This window comes from Dendrobates tinctorius, unplaced genomic scaffold (assembly GCF_039654945.1).
Source record: "Dendrobates tinctorius isolate UK_male_01 unplaced genomic scaffold, ASM3965494v1 ptg000347l, whole genome shotgun sequence".
NCBI lineage: Eukaryota > Metazoa > Chordata > Amphibia > Anura > Dendrobatidae > Dendrobates > Dendrobates tinctorius.
Window position 1 is genome coordinate 1,538,643 of NW_027362013.1, and position 16,657 is coordinate 1,555,299.

At 43.4% G+C, this 16,657-nt stretch overlaps 1 pseudogene; it reads right to left on the reverse strand.

Annotated features, from left to right (window-relative positions):
• Window positions 1–3,710: 3,710 nt before the first annotated feature.
• LOC141075003 (cytosol aminopeptidase-like) overlaps window positions 3,711–16,657 on the reverse strand; it is a 43,725-nt pseudogene continuing 30,778 nt past the window's right edge.

Genomic DNA, 16,657 nt, shown 5'->3' on the forward strand with positions numbered 1-16,657 from the left:
GGGTCTTTTTTGGTCCCCCTTGGTCCTCCACATGCTGAACATCTGGGACATGACTAACATTGCGCAATGTGCGCTTGTTCGTCGCCAGATGCAGCGTCGTGTTCAGTGTGTGAGGAGACGGCGACTTGTCTGTGGCGTTAACCCCTCTGCTGCCATGCTGGACACAGCCTGTGACGAGGAGCGTCTCTTCCTGTGTATCCGGCCACAGGCTGCACATCGGAGGCTGCTTCTTCTATCTGGGGAAGTTCATGAAGCAGAAGCCTCTGTGTGACTCATGTGAAGTAACTTGTCTGACAGGTCATGGGTCCAGGTCAGCAGGTGATTGCAGGCTATTAGCTGGTTTCGATGTTAGGTACAGGTGAGTCAGGACTAGATGTTGGGTGGAAGCCTTCCACTATTTGTAAGACCTCGTGCACACGCTGAGTATTTGGTGAGTTTTTCACTCAGTATTTGTAAGGCCTCATGGACACACTGAGCATTTGGGGTTTTTTACCTCAGTATTTGTGAGGCCTCGTGCACACGTTGCGTATTTGCAGAGTTTTTTTACCTCAGTATTTAACCCCTTCCCGCCACGTATGCGTCATGAAAACTAGTGACTTCCCGACCCCGTCACATGACCGGAGGGCCTATGGAGTCTGAACAGCCCGGGGCCCTGGCTACCCTTAATCCACCCCTGTGCATCAGCATTGCTGTGTGTAGCAGAGATCACAGTCTTCTATGAAAGCCAGCCATAAGCCGGTGCTCACAGTAGGATCGTAATGGCAGGTGCAGAGGTCTTCTGCCGACCCCCGGCTGTCACGACAATCCAATTGCGCCCCACGATCACGTGTCGGGTGCATTGATGGTCAAGATGCATGACGCACTTCTGGCCGGCACGTGTTAAATCCCACCGTTAGTAATGGACAGCGAGATGTAACCGGATAACAGCCACGGGCAGAGCACCACTACACTCAAGGCTGTTAAAGGCACATGGTGACTGATTAAATCTGCCATCATGTGCGGGGAAAAGTTGTGGGTCGGTGTGCAAGCCCGCATCAAAGACAGGCACAAACTTTGACGTAAATGTACGTCAAAGGTCATGAAGGGGTAAATGATCCAGCAGCTCTCAGGAGATTAATTTTCTCCCTATATCTGAATGTTCAATAAGGCGGACAGGGAACATTATATTGCTATTAAAGGGCAGATTATTCTTCTAGCACCATTACGTCCATGACACCTTACATGTTAAAAGAGTGTAAAAAAAAAAAAAAAGTACAATAATCATGAATACAAGTCATCGACTGGTACAGGAGGAGAGATAGGACCCTGCCCGTGAGGGATCACTGTTTACAAGGGATGTGTGAGGCTACAATAGGGAGGGTAGAGCTGTTTGTGCAGCAGTATGATGGAACAAGGGTTACTGCAGGTTGTCTGAAGAGGTGAGTCTTTAGGTTTCTTATGAAGGTTCCCATGGTGGGTGAGAATAGATGTTGGGAGACTAACTCACAGCTGTATGGAGGAGACAGGTTGTGGATGGCTTTGTATGCCATGATTGTGGTTTTGAACTGGAGTCTCTGGTCAATCAATGAGGAGCCAGTGAAGGGATTGACAGGGAGAAGAGGTGGGGGAATAGGTGTATTAGTCGGGCAGCAGAGTTTAGGATAGTATTGAGGGATGCAAGTGTGTTAGAAGGGAGGTCACAGAGCAGGAGATTGTAGTCTTTGAGATGGGAGATGATGGGGGCATGCACTATTGTTTTTGCAGATTCCTGAACCAAGAATGCATGAATCCAGGAAATATTTTTGAGTTGGAATTGGCAAGAAGTGGAAAGGGCTTGGATATGTTGTTTGAAAGAGAGATGAGAGTCAAGGATAACCCCAAGGCAGCGAGCAAGTGAGATTAGGGAGAGTGAACAGGCGTTGACTTTGATGGCCAGGTCGGTTGGGAGGCGGGTTGAGAGAGATGGGGGAAAGGTGACAAATTCTATTTTGTTCATGTTAAGTTTTAGAAATTTAGCTAAGAAGAAAGATGAAATAGACAGATGTTAGGATTCTGGTAAGCAAGAAGGTGACATCAGGTCCAAAGAGGTAGATCTGTGTGTCATCAGCATAGAGGTGATACTGAAAACCAAAGGTGTAGATTGAGAAGAGCAGGGGTCCTAGAACTGAACCTTTGGTGACATCTATAGATAGGGGGTGATGAGGTGGTGTGCAAGAGGGAGACAATGTCCGGTCTGTTAGGTATGACAAGATCCAAGATAGGGCCAAGTCTGTGATGCCAAGAGATGAGCGAATCTGTAGTAAGGGGGAGTGGTCCACTGTGTCGAAGGCAGAGGACAGGTCTAGGAGGAGGACAGTCGTGTCCCTTGGCTTAGGCAGTTAGTAGGTCATTGGTGACCTTAGTCAGGGCAGTTTCAGTGGAGTGATGCAGCTGGAAGCCAGATTATAAGTGGTCAAAGAGGGAGCAGGAAGAGAGGTGGGAGGACAGTTCAAGATGGACGTGTTGTTCCAGTAGTTTTGAGGCATAGGGGAGAAGTGATACGAGTCGATAGCTAGATACAGAGGATGGGTCAAGGGTGGGCGTGATCAAGGTACATATAAAGCATAAGGGGGAAGACCCCAGTTGTTAGTGAGAGGTTGAAGAGGTGGGATGAAGACTGGTGAGGTTTAGTATGAGGTGGGACAGGATCAGTCAAGTGCACAGGTGGCGAGATGTGATCTGGAGAGTAGAGAGGAAAGTTGGTCTTCTATAATGGCAGAGACACTGGTTTTGGAGGAGGAGGGCTGAGTTATGAGGAAGGGCTGTAGGCCTGAGCTTTCTCAGATGTTAATTTTCTGCTTGAAGAATTAAGCAAAGTCTGCAGCTGATATGAGAGGAGAGAGAGGGGGTGCTGGGGGATGGAAGAGACAACTGAAACTACTGAATAGCTGATTAGGGTTGCGAGACAGGGAGGATATAAGATATGAGAAGCAGATTTGTTTTGCTGCAGTGAGTGTGGACTTGAAGGTGGCGTTTTCCAAGGAGACAGGTCCCCATTAACTATACAAAAGGAATCTACTGAGAACAAATGCCAGGAAGATCCCTTCCACTAATATATTCAGTAAATCTACATCTACAGAGAAAACAGCATCCTGAGTGAGAAACTCCACAACTGCTTTGTAGCGTGACCAGGAGCTGAGCAGATTGATATATAGAAGATTCAGGGAAACCCGTGACTTAATCATTTACACTTTGCGGCCCAGCTCCATACACATATGACTTGCACAGTACATGCACGGCAGATAGTAAAATATACCCAGCTCATGATGAATTGAACCCTTTAAGTCTTTCAACTTGTGGTTTTTGCTGACTTTGTTGCACTAGATTCATCAAAATGGCACATGAGACTCGAGTTTTGAGCATAACCTCAAGCTGTCTTTTTCCTAACTGGTTCTGAGAGTGCTTAAATGGGAAAAGTTGCAGCCAAATAACTGATATATTCACTCCAGGGAGGACTAGAAGAGTAGAATTGTGCCAAATTTTGCAACTTTTTTTTTTTTAAATAGTCGCATTTAATGAATCTGTTTAATTCATCTGGAAAGTCACACTGACATAAAAATCAGAAACCGCTTGGAGGAAAAAAAAAAAAGTACAAATAGTTTGATTAATTTGTCACGTCCAAAATGCAATGATGAATCGTGCCTAAAGCGTTCAACACCTATAAAACAAATGTGTGAGATATGACTGGCAGATAAAATTTTTGATTTTTTCTTTATTTTCAGACATTTCTCCACTCAGCACGTAGATGTATTAAAATTGCAGAATCATCTGAAGATGGAGGCGCAGATTCTAGATTTGCTTTGGTCGTGTTAGTAAAAAAAATAAGTGCATAGCAAGGTCATTGCGCTTTAGTTCATTACGTCCACATAGGACGAAGCAGATCCGGTAACTGATGTCCGGATTATTTGGGCTTCTTGTCCTTACTCAGCCGATCGGCGAATTCTACCAGAGTCCTTGTGGGGCGGCCGGACATGCCCTTGCGCAGATAAGGGACCTCATCCTTGTTGGACATGACTCCGGCTATATCCAGGTGAGCCCAGTGCGGGGACGTGACAAACTCCTTCAAGAAAGCCGCGGCCGTACACGCACCCCCAGATCTGCGAGAAGAAAACCTTTCATTAGTTTCTGTGGAGCAAGATACATTACCTCATGTATACTACTGATGTGGAAATTGTAGGTTTATTTTTTTATAAAATCCACATAAAAAGGAAAAAAAAAACCCCAATAATAATAATAATATTCCCATGATAGAAATTGATGACATATCCTGTAGGGGTGCACCCATGTGGTTAGGATCTCACCAATCATTTCTATAGGAATTCCAACAGATGAGCAAATCTGGATCTCCGTTTTGGTGATGGATGGAGGTCTCAGAGGCGGGGGTCGCTCTATGAGATACTTTAGAAACCTACTACAACCACCATATTTACATCCATTACCTGCTGTACTTCCCGACATTATTAAGGTCTGCGAGGGCCGACTCAGTCACTTGTTTAGTGTAATGATCAAAGAGAGGCATTCTCCATACACGATCCCCAGTCACAACGCTGGCCTGGAAGGAACATGAAACATCAGCAGTAAATTCAGCAATGTGGAGGACATCCCACAGGTCTAGAATACATACTTGGTGCCTTCCCACAAAAGGTGCAGGTGTACAGAGTTCTCTCAGGAGCTGAGCCGCCCCCATACAGAACAGATGCTGGCAGTGTTACACAGCTGGCAACTGCCTCTAGTAGCAACAACTGGAGCTAGCTCAGATCGCTGTATGACAGCTGAAATAGTGCTGAATGGGAAGGTGCTGATGGTTTCGTTGGCAGCCAGACACCTTCTGAAGGCCCTCATTGCCTCCATCTTTGTGCTCCTACGCAGCCTTGCCCTATCTTAATAGGCGACTGGTAATTTTTACTATATATTGCTGCAGTATACAGAACAAGTTCAAGTAAAGAAAAACACACCCTGACAGTATGAATTGAATTCCTTTTCCTGATCTGAATCTATTTGGCATTGCTGCAAAATGAAGGAAAAACAATGAAAAATGTTAAGAATTACAATACTGGAAAAGACAAAAAATAAAGCCAAACTGACCATTTTTTTGGTCAACATAACCTCCAAAAAATGCAGTGAAAAATCAAAACTTTGCATGGACCCCATAATTGGGTCAAGGAAAAGAAAGAGAAAAAAAAATCTCGCCATGTGAAAAACAAGCTCTTGCACAGCTATATGAATGGAAGAAATTTTTTTATTCTTTTTATTTATTACAAAAGTTCCAAATGTTTTCTTTAAGACCAAACAAAGGGGGGAGCCCAAACCTATGCAGCTTTGGCACTGTTGTAATTGCACTGACCTGAATAATTGTGTTCCAGGTCATTTACTGCACAATGAGCGCTATAAAAAAAAAAAATAAAAAAAAAGGACAAATATAGTACAAAAAGTGAATGGTGTCTTTCAAAACTAGAACACACCCTCCTCCCAACCCAAAAAAAAAAAAAAAAAAATCTCTCGTACAGTTATGTTAGTGGACAAATAAAGAGCTACTGGAATAAGGAAAGGGGGGGGAATAAAGTGAAATGAACAATGATTCAGACAGAAGAGCATGTTATGACAAGAAGATAGAAAGTAAAATGTTTCCGACCTCTTGAAGGTGATTCCAAAGCCAAGAAGAATTGGTGAAGACTCCAGTGGCTGCAGATCCCAGGGCTACGTCCATTGCACCTACACAACAATTCCCGGTGAGCCGTGCTCCTCGTGAGAAGACACAGGCAGACATCTACATACAATAACTGCATACAGCTGCAGTACAATCCCACAAAGTGAAACGGATAAAGCCGGGCTCCATCTGCACCAATCACATCCTGGTAGCTGGTTGTGTCTACTGACACTTCTTCCACCATTCATATTCCACCCAATTGCAGCCGCCATAAAGCACAGACCACCAGACAGACAATGCAAAACTAATAAAATATACAGCTAAAGAAAAAACAAACATTATTTCTCTACGACATACATTAATTATATTTTTTTGAAATCCAAATTAAAAGGGTTCTCCAGTTATTACCCATCCATAGGACTGGTGATTAGAGTTGAGCAAATTTGTTCGGGTTCCCTCTTATTCGGCAAGCTATAAGCGCTTACCAAATAAGCTGCAGAGGGAACCCGGCTTCCTGGATCACACCGGCTGAACGGCTCTGCAGCTGCATGTGTCGCGCCTGTGTCAGTCACAGCATGTGACATATGCAGCTGCGGCGGCGATCAGCTGATGGGCAGGCGTGATCCAGGAACCCGGATTCCCTCTGCAAAGTCGCCCAAGTCTACTGGTGAAATCTTACTGATCGGTAACCGTATTGATCGGCAAAATTGGAACTTTTATCTCTGGTTAAATAGAGCGGCAATGCAGATACCTGACCGCTGCTCTGCTCATCCTATGGGGGGCTGCCCAGTGCTGCACTCGGCTTTTTCTGGCAGCCCTGTAAGAGGAGGTATGGAGCAGTAATCAAGTATCCAATCTGCCACTCAATTTTGTAACTTGAATTAAAAAAAAAAAGCTCAATCAGGGACAGTTATTCCCTGGTCAGACCCTCACCGATCAGTAACGGATCATCTATTCTGAGCTGGTGAAGGGGGATGGGGCCTGGCTACACCCGCCCATTAAATTCATCAAAAGTGGGGGGTGATTCTTACTCTACAAGTGTTACTCCAGTCCTGTTTCTTGCGAGGTGCATGGATCCGCACAGCAGTGATAACGAGTTTGGGGCATCCTAAGTGGCGCGCGCCTCTGACGTTGAGACCCCACACTTAATGAATCGGAGCCCATGTGTACATTCTTCCAGCCCCTTCCATCATGTGTACGCAGCTCCCATACCTGTTAATGTCGCTGCATTTACGATCGCTCTTGCATTAAAGTTGTGTGCGTAACACAGAGCGTCCGCCAACAGCAGCCGTCCCTCCGCGTCAGTGTTATCTACCTGTGAGGAAACAGCAGCAGTCATGGATTTACTACTTTGCCATCTATAAAATAAAACAAACTAAATTGCTGTTCAGATCTGATCAGTACAGGGCAAGGGATCAATACTTATTAGAGGAGAACCCTTCATCTTGCGGTTAGATATCTGTATTCTATTGAAATATAGGACTCGCACTTTATCTATAATAGTCACAAAACTGGTGGCATTAGAGAACAATCCGGCTCTATCGTGGTCTATTCTAGAAAGATCCTGCACTGTAATAAATCTAAACCCTGAAGGACTGAATACAGCAATTTATCCACTATTGTGGGATGGGTTTATATTTTGCTCGTGTCCCCCTTCTGTGGAGGCTTCTTGCCTTGTCTTTTCAATTGTAATTTGTTTTTATATATCCATCGAAAAAGTCAATATTTTAATTATGAAGCTGGAATCTCTTCCTATCTGACAGCTACTGACTATTGCAGGAACAGATATAGGTGGTGTATTGAATAGTGAAGTGTCTACCATTATCCTCCTTGGATATATAGGATTAAGCAATACCAGTGTTGCTTTATATAGGAAAAAATCCCGCTCTCATTGGAGCACCACCATGACAGCCATAAGGAGTCTTCAGCAGACCCCCAGCTGTCATGACAACCCATTGTGAGACCGCGAGCACCTCGCATTGGAGCCAACAGCCAATTAGAACAGCGCGCTCCTCAGGACGTGAGCTGTGAATGCCGCTGTCAAAAGACTGGCAGCTAAGTTTAACAGGTTAACACCTGTGGACAGAGCTCCGCTCTACACGAGGATGTTAGAGGCAGATGATGGCTGAATAACACAGCCATCATCTGCTGGGAAAGATGCAATCTCAGTTCCTGAGCTCGCATCAAAGACAGGGTGCCGACAGATATCAGTAAGGGGTTAAAAAACAAAAACAATAATATGTTTGGGGGTTCAGTACTGGATTAGTGTAAGGGACTCTATACTAATACTACACAGCACAATGAAAACACTTGCCTTACCGGGGCCCCCAACACACGCTACGCCATTGACTATACATGACAAATGTATGGCCACTCCTCAGTGCCACTTTGAACTGGATAGCACTACTAACAATGGCTCAGGGTGGCGAGTTTTGAGCTGGTTCTCCATTGTTTGGTGGTGTTGGTACAGAACACTTTCCAGCTTCACACTGACCATGTACATCTAATGGTCCAACCCATCACAGGCCCCGCTACACATTGCCTTGGGTTACAATGAGATAAGAGCATAAACCCAGGGGCCAGATCTCCATTTATATCATGTTTACTAGGGAGCCAAAAGCTGAGGAAACCTAGGGCAAAGCTGATATTTGTATTCGTCACCCTACTAAACTCCTACTAGTCAGGATAATGGCCGTCACCACAGCTGGCAATGGGTGAAGATTACCTGGATGGTCTTCCCCGTTCTTGGCCTTCACCACATCCCCAGGCTTATTAGCTCTGCCGCTGGGCATATTTTCACACAGTGGAGCCAAACCTTACAGGACGAGATTAACACCATCATTAGTTTTACAGAAACATATTACATACAAGATAAAAAGTATCAGACAGGAGTAGAGATGCCATAGAAAACCTAGGACCAATGCTGAGTAACTACAATGGCCGCTGTTTGGGAGCCTCTTGGCAACAGGACCAAAGACTTAGCCGACTTCCTACTGTTCTGATAAGCCGCTGCGTGACGGGTGTTTTACTTTGTACCAAATTGATTTTTTTAAGTAATTTACTGCAGAATAATCAAATATAAAAAAAATGTCCTAAAAAGTGGTCCATGGGATGGGACAAGAAAGTAATCCATTATCGCATTTTGCCTGTTTTAAAGTTTATTTTTGTGTGTTTACGTGTCTATTTTTCTGTTTTTGCTGTCCCCGCCATTGTTGCCAGAGTTTGGGTGGTTTCGTGGAGTTTTTGTCCGATTCATCAATGGATTTAAAAAGAAAAAAATGCAGGTCAGCTATCTACTCCAATCTCCCTCTTCAGTTTTTTTTTTCTTTTAGAGAAACTTCACAAAAAAAAGTGCCACAATTCTGGGCAATTCTCCCCCCCTCCATGGAAGACAAAAAGCAATTTTAGAGAACTTTTTATATGTCACACTTAAACGCTTTAAGTTTTGATCAGTGAGGGTATGCGAGTTTAGCACCCCCCCACTGATCCATAAAACAAAAAGGTCAGGGGCACTATAATCAGAATTGTGCCCTTTTAGCTCATTTTTGGAGGGGCAGGGTTAGCATTGTATATGCTCACAAAAGTATATAAGTGGTCTGCGAAGGTTTCAGCACTCCGACACCATTAAGCAAAACAGTTGATGTGTCGGAAGTTACCGTACTTAAATTGGGAGGGGAAAACATTTACAGCCAGATTTTTAAAAATTGTTCCACTGCATTTAAAACAAAATTAATTTTCAAATATTCCACAAATTTGTGTACACAGCTCATACCACGGTATGTGGTTCAATTGGTGGCATAAAAGTAAAAGTGAATAAAACTGTCATTTTCATATAGCCTTTATATAACTAAAATTGAAAGATAAATACTGTATTATTTTGCACTACACTCTAGGTTTAGAGAGCACAAAATAGGAAAAACATTTTTCCTACTAACTAAAACTTCCCGGGTAAAATGGAGAGGTCATGATCACTAATTTTAATGCACTAGGGTAGAATAGGAATGTAATAGATCAATTGTTAATGTGTATTATACACACACAGATCTGCTACGTATAGACACAGCTCTGAAACATTTGCACATTTATAGATGCACACAGCTCTGCTACATTTCCACATTTATAGATGGAAAACAGCAAAAGAGCAAAAAGGTTTACCCGTACAGGCCTCCAGACAAATGCACCATCAGGATGCAGTGGACCCATACAATTAACCCCTTCATGACCCAGCCTATTTTGACCTTAGCGACCTGGCCATTTTTGACAATATTGACCAGTGTCCCTTTATGAGGTAATAACTCAGGAACGCTTCAACGGATCCTAGCGATTCTGAGAATGTTTTTTCGTGACATATTGGGCTTCATGTTAGTGGTAAACTTAGGTCGATAATGTTTGCATTTATTTGTGAAAAAAACGGAAATTTGGCAAAAACTTTGAAAATTTTGCAATTTTCACATTTTGAATTTTTATTCTGTTAAACCAGAGAGTTATGTGACACAAAATAGTTAATAAATAACATTTCCCACATGTCTACTTTACATCAGCACAATTTCGGAAACAAATTTTTTTTTTGTTGGGAAGTTATAAGGGTTAAAAGTTGACCAGCGATTTCTCATTTTTACAACAAAATTTACAAAACCATTTTTTTTAGGGACCACCTCACATTTGAAGTCACTTTGAGGGGTTTATATGGCAGAAAATACCCAAAAGTGACACCATTCTAAAAACTGCACCCCTCAAGCTACTCAAAACTACATTCAAGAAGATTATTAACCCTTCAGGTGCTTCACAGCAACTAAAGCAATGTGGAAGGAAAAAATGAACATTTTAATTTTTCAAACAAAAATTTTCTTTTAGCATCAATTTTTTCATTTTCACAAGGGCAACAGGATAAAATGGATCCTAAAATTTGTTGGGCAATTTCTCCTGAGTACACCGATACCTCATATGTGGTCATAAACCACTGTTTGGGCGCATGGCAGGGCTCAGAAGGGAAGGAGCGCCATTTGACTTTTTGAATGGAAAATATACTGTAATATTTAGCGGTTGCCATGTCGCGTTTGGAGTGTCCCTGTGTGCCTAAACACTGGAGCTCCCCCACAAGTGACCCCATTTTGGAAACTAGACCCTCCAAGGAACTTATCTACAGTCATGGCCAAAAGTTTTGAGAATGACACAAATATTATATTTTCACATGATCTGCTGCCCTCTGGTTTTTATGTGTGTTTGTCAGATGTTTTTATCACATACAGAAATATAATTGCAGTCATATTATGAGTAGCAAAAGGTTATATTGACAGTTAGAATGAGTTAATGCAGCAAGTCAATATTTGCAGTGTTGACCCTTCTTCTTCAGGACCTCAGCAATTCTCCCTGGCATGCTCTCAATCAACTTCTGGATCAAATCCTGACTGATAGCAGTCCATTCTTGCAAAATCAATGCTTTTATTTTGTCTGAATTTGAAGGTTTTTGTTTGTCCACCCGTCTCTTGATGATTGACCACAAGTTCTCAATGGGATTAAGATCTGGGGAGTTTCCAGGCCATGGTCCCAAAATCTCTATGTTTTGTTCTCTGAGTCATTTAGTTATCACCTTTGCTTTATGGCAAGGTACTCCATGTTGAAAAAGGCATTGTTGATCGCCAAACTGCTCTTGGACGGTTGGGAGAAGTTGCTCTTGGAGGACATTCTGGTACCATTCTTTATTCATGGCTGTGTTTTTAGGCAAGACTGAGAGAGAGCCCATTCCCTTGGCTGAGAAGCAACCCCACACATGAATGGTTTCAGGATGCTTGACAGTTGGCATGAGACAAGACTGGTGGTAGCGCTCACCTGGTCTTCTCCGAATAAGCCGTTTTCCAGACGTCCCAAACAATCGAAAAGGGGATTCATCAGAGAAAATGACTTTACCCCAGTCCTCAGCAGTCCACTCCCTGTACCTCTTATAAAGAAGCAACCGAAAAAACAGTGCATAAACATCCAAAATAGGTAGAAATAACATGAATCTTTATTAAGGACACAGATAAAAATTGGCATGACAGAAGTGACACAAGCAGAACGCACAGAGGTACAGAGATTCCCTAAGGTATATCAATATGGTATAATGTATCTCCATTAGTGGTATATACAAGCCGACTAGTCATAGTGAAATAAAGGGTAAAATCCCCAGACCGTCAGGCAACCCCAAAGAAGGGGGTTATGAGAGATCAAAATACAAACATAATACTCATACCTAAGGGGGCACTGGACCACCGGCGCAAGGAAAACAGCCCAATGTACGTTTCGGAAGCTACACCGCTTCCTTCCTCAGGGGGTGTGTCATAAAAGGCCACCGGGTGTACTATAAATAGGGGTCCAAATAAACCTGAGCGCCAATCAGGGGAGCGACCAACCACCCACCCACCAACACGTCCGGGCTGGCGCTGACAATACACGGGGCCCCGTGACGTCAGACGCCAGACCACGGGCGGATGGGGGTGGAGTTAGGCGCGCGTCACCCGCGCATGCGCAGACGGCCACAAAATGGTCGCGGCCATCTTGACTGGGGGCATAATAGATGGCAAACAGAAAAATATGATATCTAACATAGTATTTGACCAAAAAAGAGCGCCAAATGTTTTACCAGTATCTAGTGCATCACATAGCGACTATATTAGGCACCATGGATAAGTATCCAATAGCATAGGTGGATAAGGTAACCGCACATGCGCAAATGACCATAAAAAATTTATATACGGCCATCAAAGATGGAAACACACCTAATAGTAAGCGTAAAAAATACCAATGTATTTATATGAAAATTTATAGATTGTTACAAAGCATCAAAAATGATTAAACACGAGGGTTATAAGGATATAGGGTAAACCAACGTATTCCAGTCCTATACAGGTTTATGACAACAATATATATACCCCATGCATTAGTTTAGTCAAAAATTATAGCCATAAAAATGTACATAGTCCTATTATAATCTAAATGGAATAAGTTAGCCCAAAAATAATGCCATTACAATGAAATATAAAGAATAATCTCTATCAGCCGCATTATTATGCATTGCCCCCATATATATAACTACATATGCTTGTAAATAGAGGTGTATACAGCCATATATCAATGATCACCACATAGAAGTCCACCCATAAAAAATGGAAAAAAAATGGGCAACAAAGAGAACACATCTTCATCTTCTTGTATAGGAGAATGTTGATATATTCATAGAAGAGACGATCATATTTATCCAAAGCCTCCAGAAGATATTTCGGACCCAGACAACCCAACCAAAAAGATGCCAAATCTAAAAGACTAAAATAAAACAAAGTTAAAAAAGTTAAAAAAGACACAACAAATGTCACTCCAGAAGTGTAACAGTACCACAACGGGGGAATAGGTGGAGGAGAAGAGGGAAAGATAAAAGGAAAACTCACAAAAATGGAACGAATGAAAGACATTCGTTAAGGCCATATGGATGGACTGTTTTCAATTTCCAAATCCATTTAGCTTCTAATTGACTCAATCTTTTAGAGAGACCCCCACCTCGAATATCAATTTTCAGGGCCTCAATGCCCCATACCATAAGTGAGGTGGAATCACAGCCATGGTGCTCCTTGAAATGTCTAGGTATAGTCCTCAGGGTGGAAGCATCCGTGTGGCCACGAGCCGCCTGAATCCCCAACACGTGCTCCCTGACTCGGACCTTGAATTGTCGCGTAGTAAGGCCTACATAAATAAGGCCACAGGGACACGTAGCATAGTATATGACATACCTAGTCGTACAGGTAATGCGTTGTCTAATACTGAAGACCTGATCTCCACTCGAATTGTTAAATTCAGTACACCGCATAATGTTGGGGCAGGCGACACAGTGGCCACACGGATAACAACCAACCCCGGGAATGTGACCATCCAGAAAGGTAGTTTTAGAGCCCACAGCGTAGTGGCTCATAACCAGATGATCCCTTAAGTTTCTAGACCGTCGGAACGCCATGGCTGGTCTCTCTGTTGTGATCCTGTTAATGACCGGGTCAATGCGGAGGATAGGCCATGCTTTATCAAGGGCAGAACGAACAGCCTCTGATCTAGAGCTAAAAGTAGTAATAAACCTAACAGTTTGGTTACCCCTAGATGTATTGGACATCCCTGATCTATATAATAAATCCTGCCTAGTAGCATGCTTAGCTCGATTGAATGCAATTTTGATGGATCTCCGGCTATATCCACGTTCTAGAAATCGTTGACGAGGCTCATCCGCCCGATGAAAGAATGTCTCATCTGTAGAACAGATACGGCGCAGTCGTAAAAATTGACCGATGGGTACCGCCTTAATGACATGTCTCGGATGTGCGGATGAGGCGTGCAGCAAGGAATTTGTCGCGGTAATCTTTCTAAATATGTCTGTTTGCACCATCCCATAGGGGTCCCTCCTTACGGTAACGTCCAAAAAGTCCAATTCATTAGCATCAGATGTGAACGTAAGTATAATATTACGGTCATTGTTGTTCAATTTTGAGATAAGCTGCGCAAGGTCGACGGAGCTGCCTTGCCAGATGAAGAATATATCATCAATGTACCGCATCCAAAGGGGGACACGGCACATTGACGCATCCTCATCTGACAAAAAGAGGTCCCTCTCCCACAGCTCCAGGAATAGGCCAGCATAGGTGGGCGCAAAGGCCGCACCCATGGCGGTCCCCTGGAGCTGGAGGTAGACCTGTTATAGAAAATTGACCTATAACCCCCTCTCATACTTATCTCAGCTGGAAACAATTCTGAAAAGATCTCTACGGGATGGCGTTATCACCAAACCATTATTTTCAGCATTAATGGTTCCTGAACCCACGATCCCAACTCTGTATCTGCTCCCTAAGATACATAAGAGCTCCTCGGTGCCACCCGGACGACCTATAGTGTCGGGACGTGGCAACTTTCTGGAAAATATAAACAAATGGATAGATTACCACCTGCAACCTCTTGTTATGAGCCTCCCTTCCTTCCTCCGTGACACTGGGGATCTGCTGCGCAGGGTCAACAGACTCTGCCTTGAGGGTGACACTCTTCTAGTTTCAGCAGATGTGGAGTCCCTATATACTAACATCAGACATTCGGATGGCCTGAGAGCCGTGAAATTCTTTTTGGAGACTTCTCCTTTGGCTCCCAGGCTTAGGGACCTTCTGCTGGAACTATTAGAGTTCACCCTCACGCACAATTTTTTTGTGTTCAAGGGGTCCTTCTACCTCCAGCTCCAGGGGACCGCCATGGGTGCGGCCTTTGCGCCCACCTATGCTGGCCTATTCCTGGGGCTGTGGGAGAGGGACCTCTTTTTGTCAGATGAGGATGCGTCAATGTGCCGTGTCCCCCTTTGGACGCGGTACATTGATGATATATTCTTCATCTGGCAAGGCAGCTCCGTCGACCTTGCGCAGCTTATCTCAAAATTGAACAGCGATGACCATAATATTATACTTACGTTCACATCTGATGCTAATGAATTGGACTTTTTGGACGTTACCGTAAGGAGGGACCCCTATGGGATGGTGCAAACAGACATATTTAGAAAGATTACCGCGACAAATTCCTTGCTGCACGCCTCATCCGCACATCCAAGACATGTCATTAAGGCGGTACCCATCGGTCAATTTTTACGACTGCGCCGTATCTGTTCTACAGATGAGACATTCTTTCATCGGGCGGATGAGCTTCGTCAACGATTTCTAGAACGTGGATATAGCCGGAGATCCATCAAAATTGCTTTCAATCGAGCTAAGCATGCTACTAGGCAGGATTTATTATATAGATCAGGGATGTCCAATACATCTAGGGGTAACCAAACAGTTAGGTTTATTACTACTTTTAGCTCTAGATCAGAGGCTGTTCGTTCTGCCCTTGATAAAGCATGGCCTATCCTCCGCATTGACCCGGTCATTAACAGGATCACAACAGAGAGACCAGCCATGGCGTTCCGACGGTCTAGAAACTTAAGGGATCATCTGGTTATGAGCCACTACGCTGTGGGCTCTAAAACTACCTTTCTGGATGGTCACATTCCCGGGGTTGGTTGTTATCCGTGTGGCCACTGTGTCGCCTGCCCCAACATTATGCGGTGTACTGAATTTAACAATTCGAGTGGAGATCAGGTCTTCAGTATTAGACAACGCATTACCTGTACGACTAGGTATGTCGTATACTATGCTACGTGTCCCTGTGGCCTTATTTATGTAGGCCTTACTACGCGACAATTCAAGGTCCGAGTCAGGGAGCACGTGTTGGGGATTCAGGCGGCTCGTGGCCACACGGATGCTTCCACCCTGAGGACTATACCTAGACATTTCAAGGAGCACCATGGCTGTGATTCCACCTCACTTATGGTATGGGGCATTGAGGCCCTGAAAATTGATATTCGAGGTGGGGGTCTCTCTAAAAGATTGAGTCAATTAGAAGCTAAATGGATTTGGAAATTGAAAACAGTCCATCCATATGGCCTTAACGAATGTCTTTCATTCGTTCCATTTTTGTGAGTTTTCCATTTATCTTTCCCTCTTCTCCTCCACCTATTCCCCCGTTGTGGTACTGTTACACTTCTGGAGTGACATTTGTTGTGTCTTTTTTAACTTTGTTTTATTTTAGTCTTTTAGATTTGGCATCTTTTTGGTTGGGTTGTCTGGGTCCGAAATATCTTCTGGAGGCTTTGGATAAATATGATCGTCTCTTCTATGAATATATCAACATTCTCCTATACAAGAAGATGAAGATGTGTTCTCTTTGTTGCCCATTTTTTTTCCATTTTTTATGGGTGGACTTCTATGTGGTGATCATTGATATATGGCTGTATACACCTCTATTTACAAGCATATGTAGTTATATATATGGGGGCAATGCATAATAATGCGGCTGATAGAGATTATTCTTTATATTTCATTGTAATAGCATTATTTTTGGGCTAACTTATTCCATTTAGATTATAATAGGACTATGTACATTTTTATGGCTATAATTTTTGAC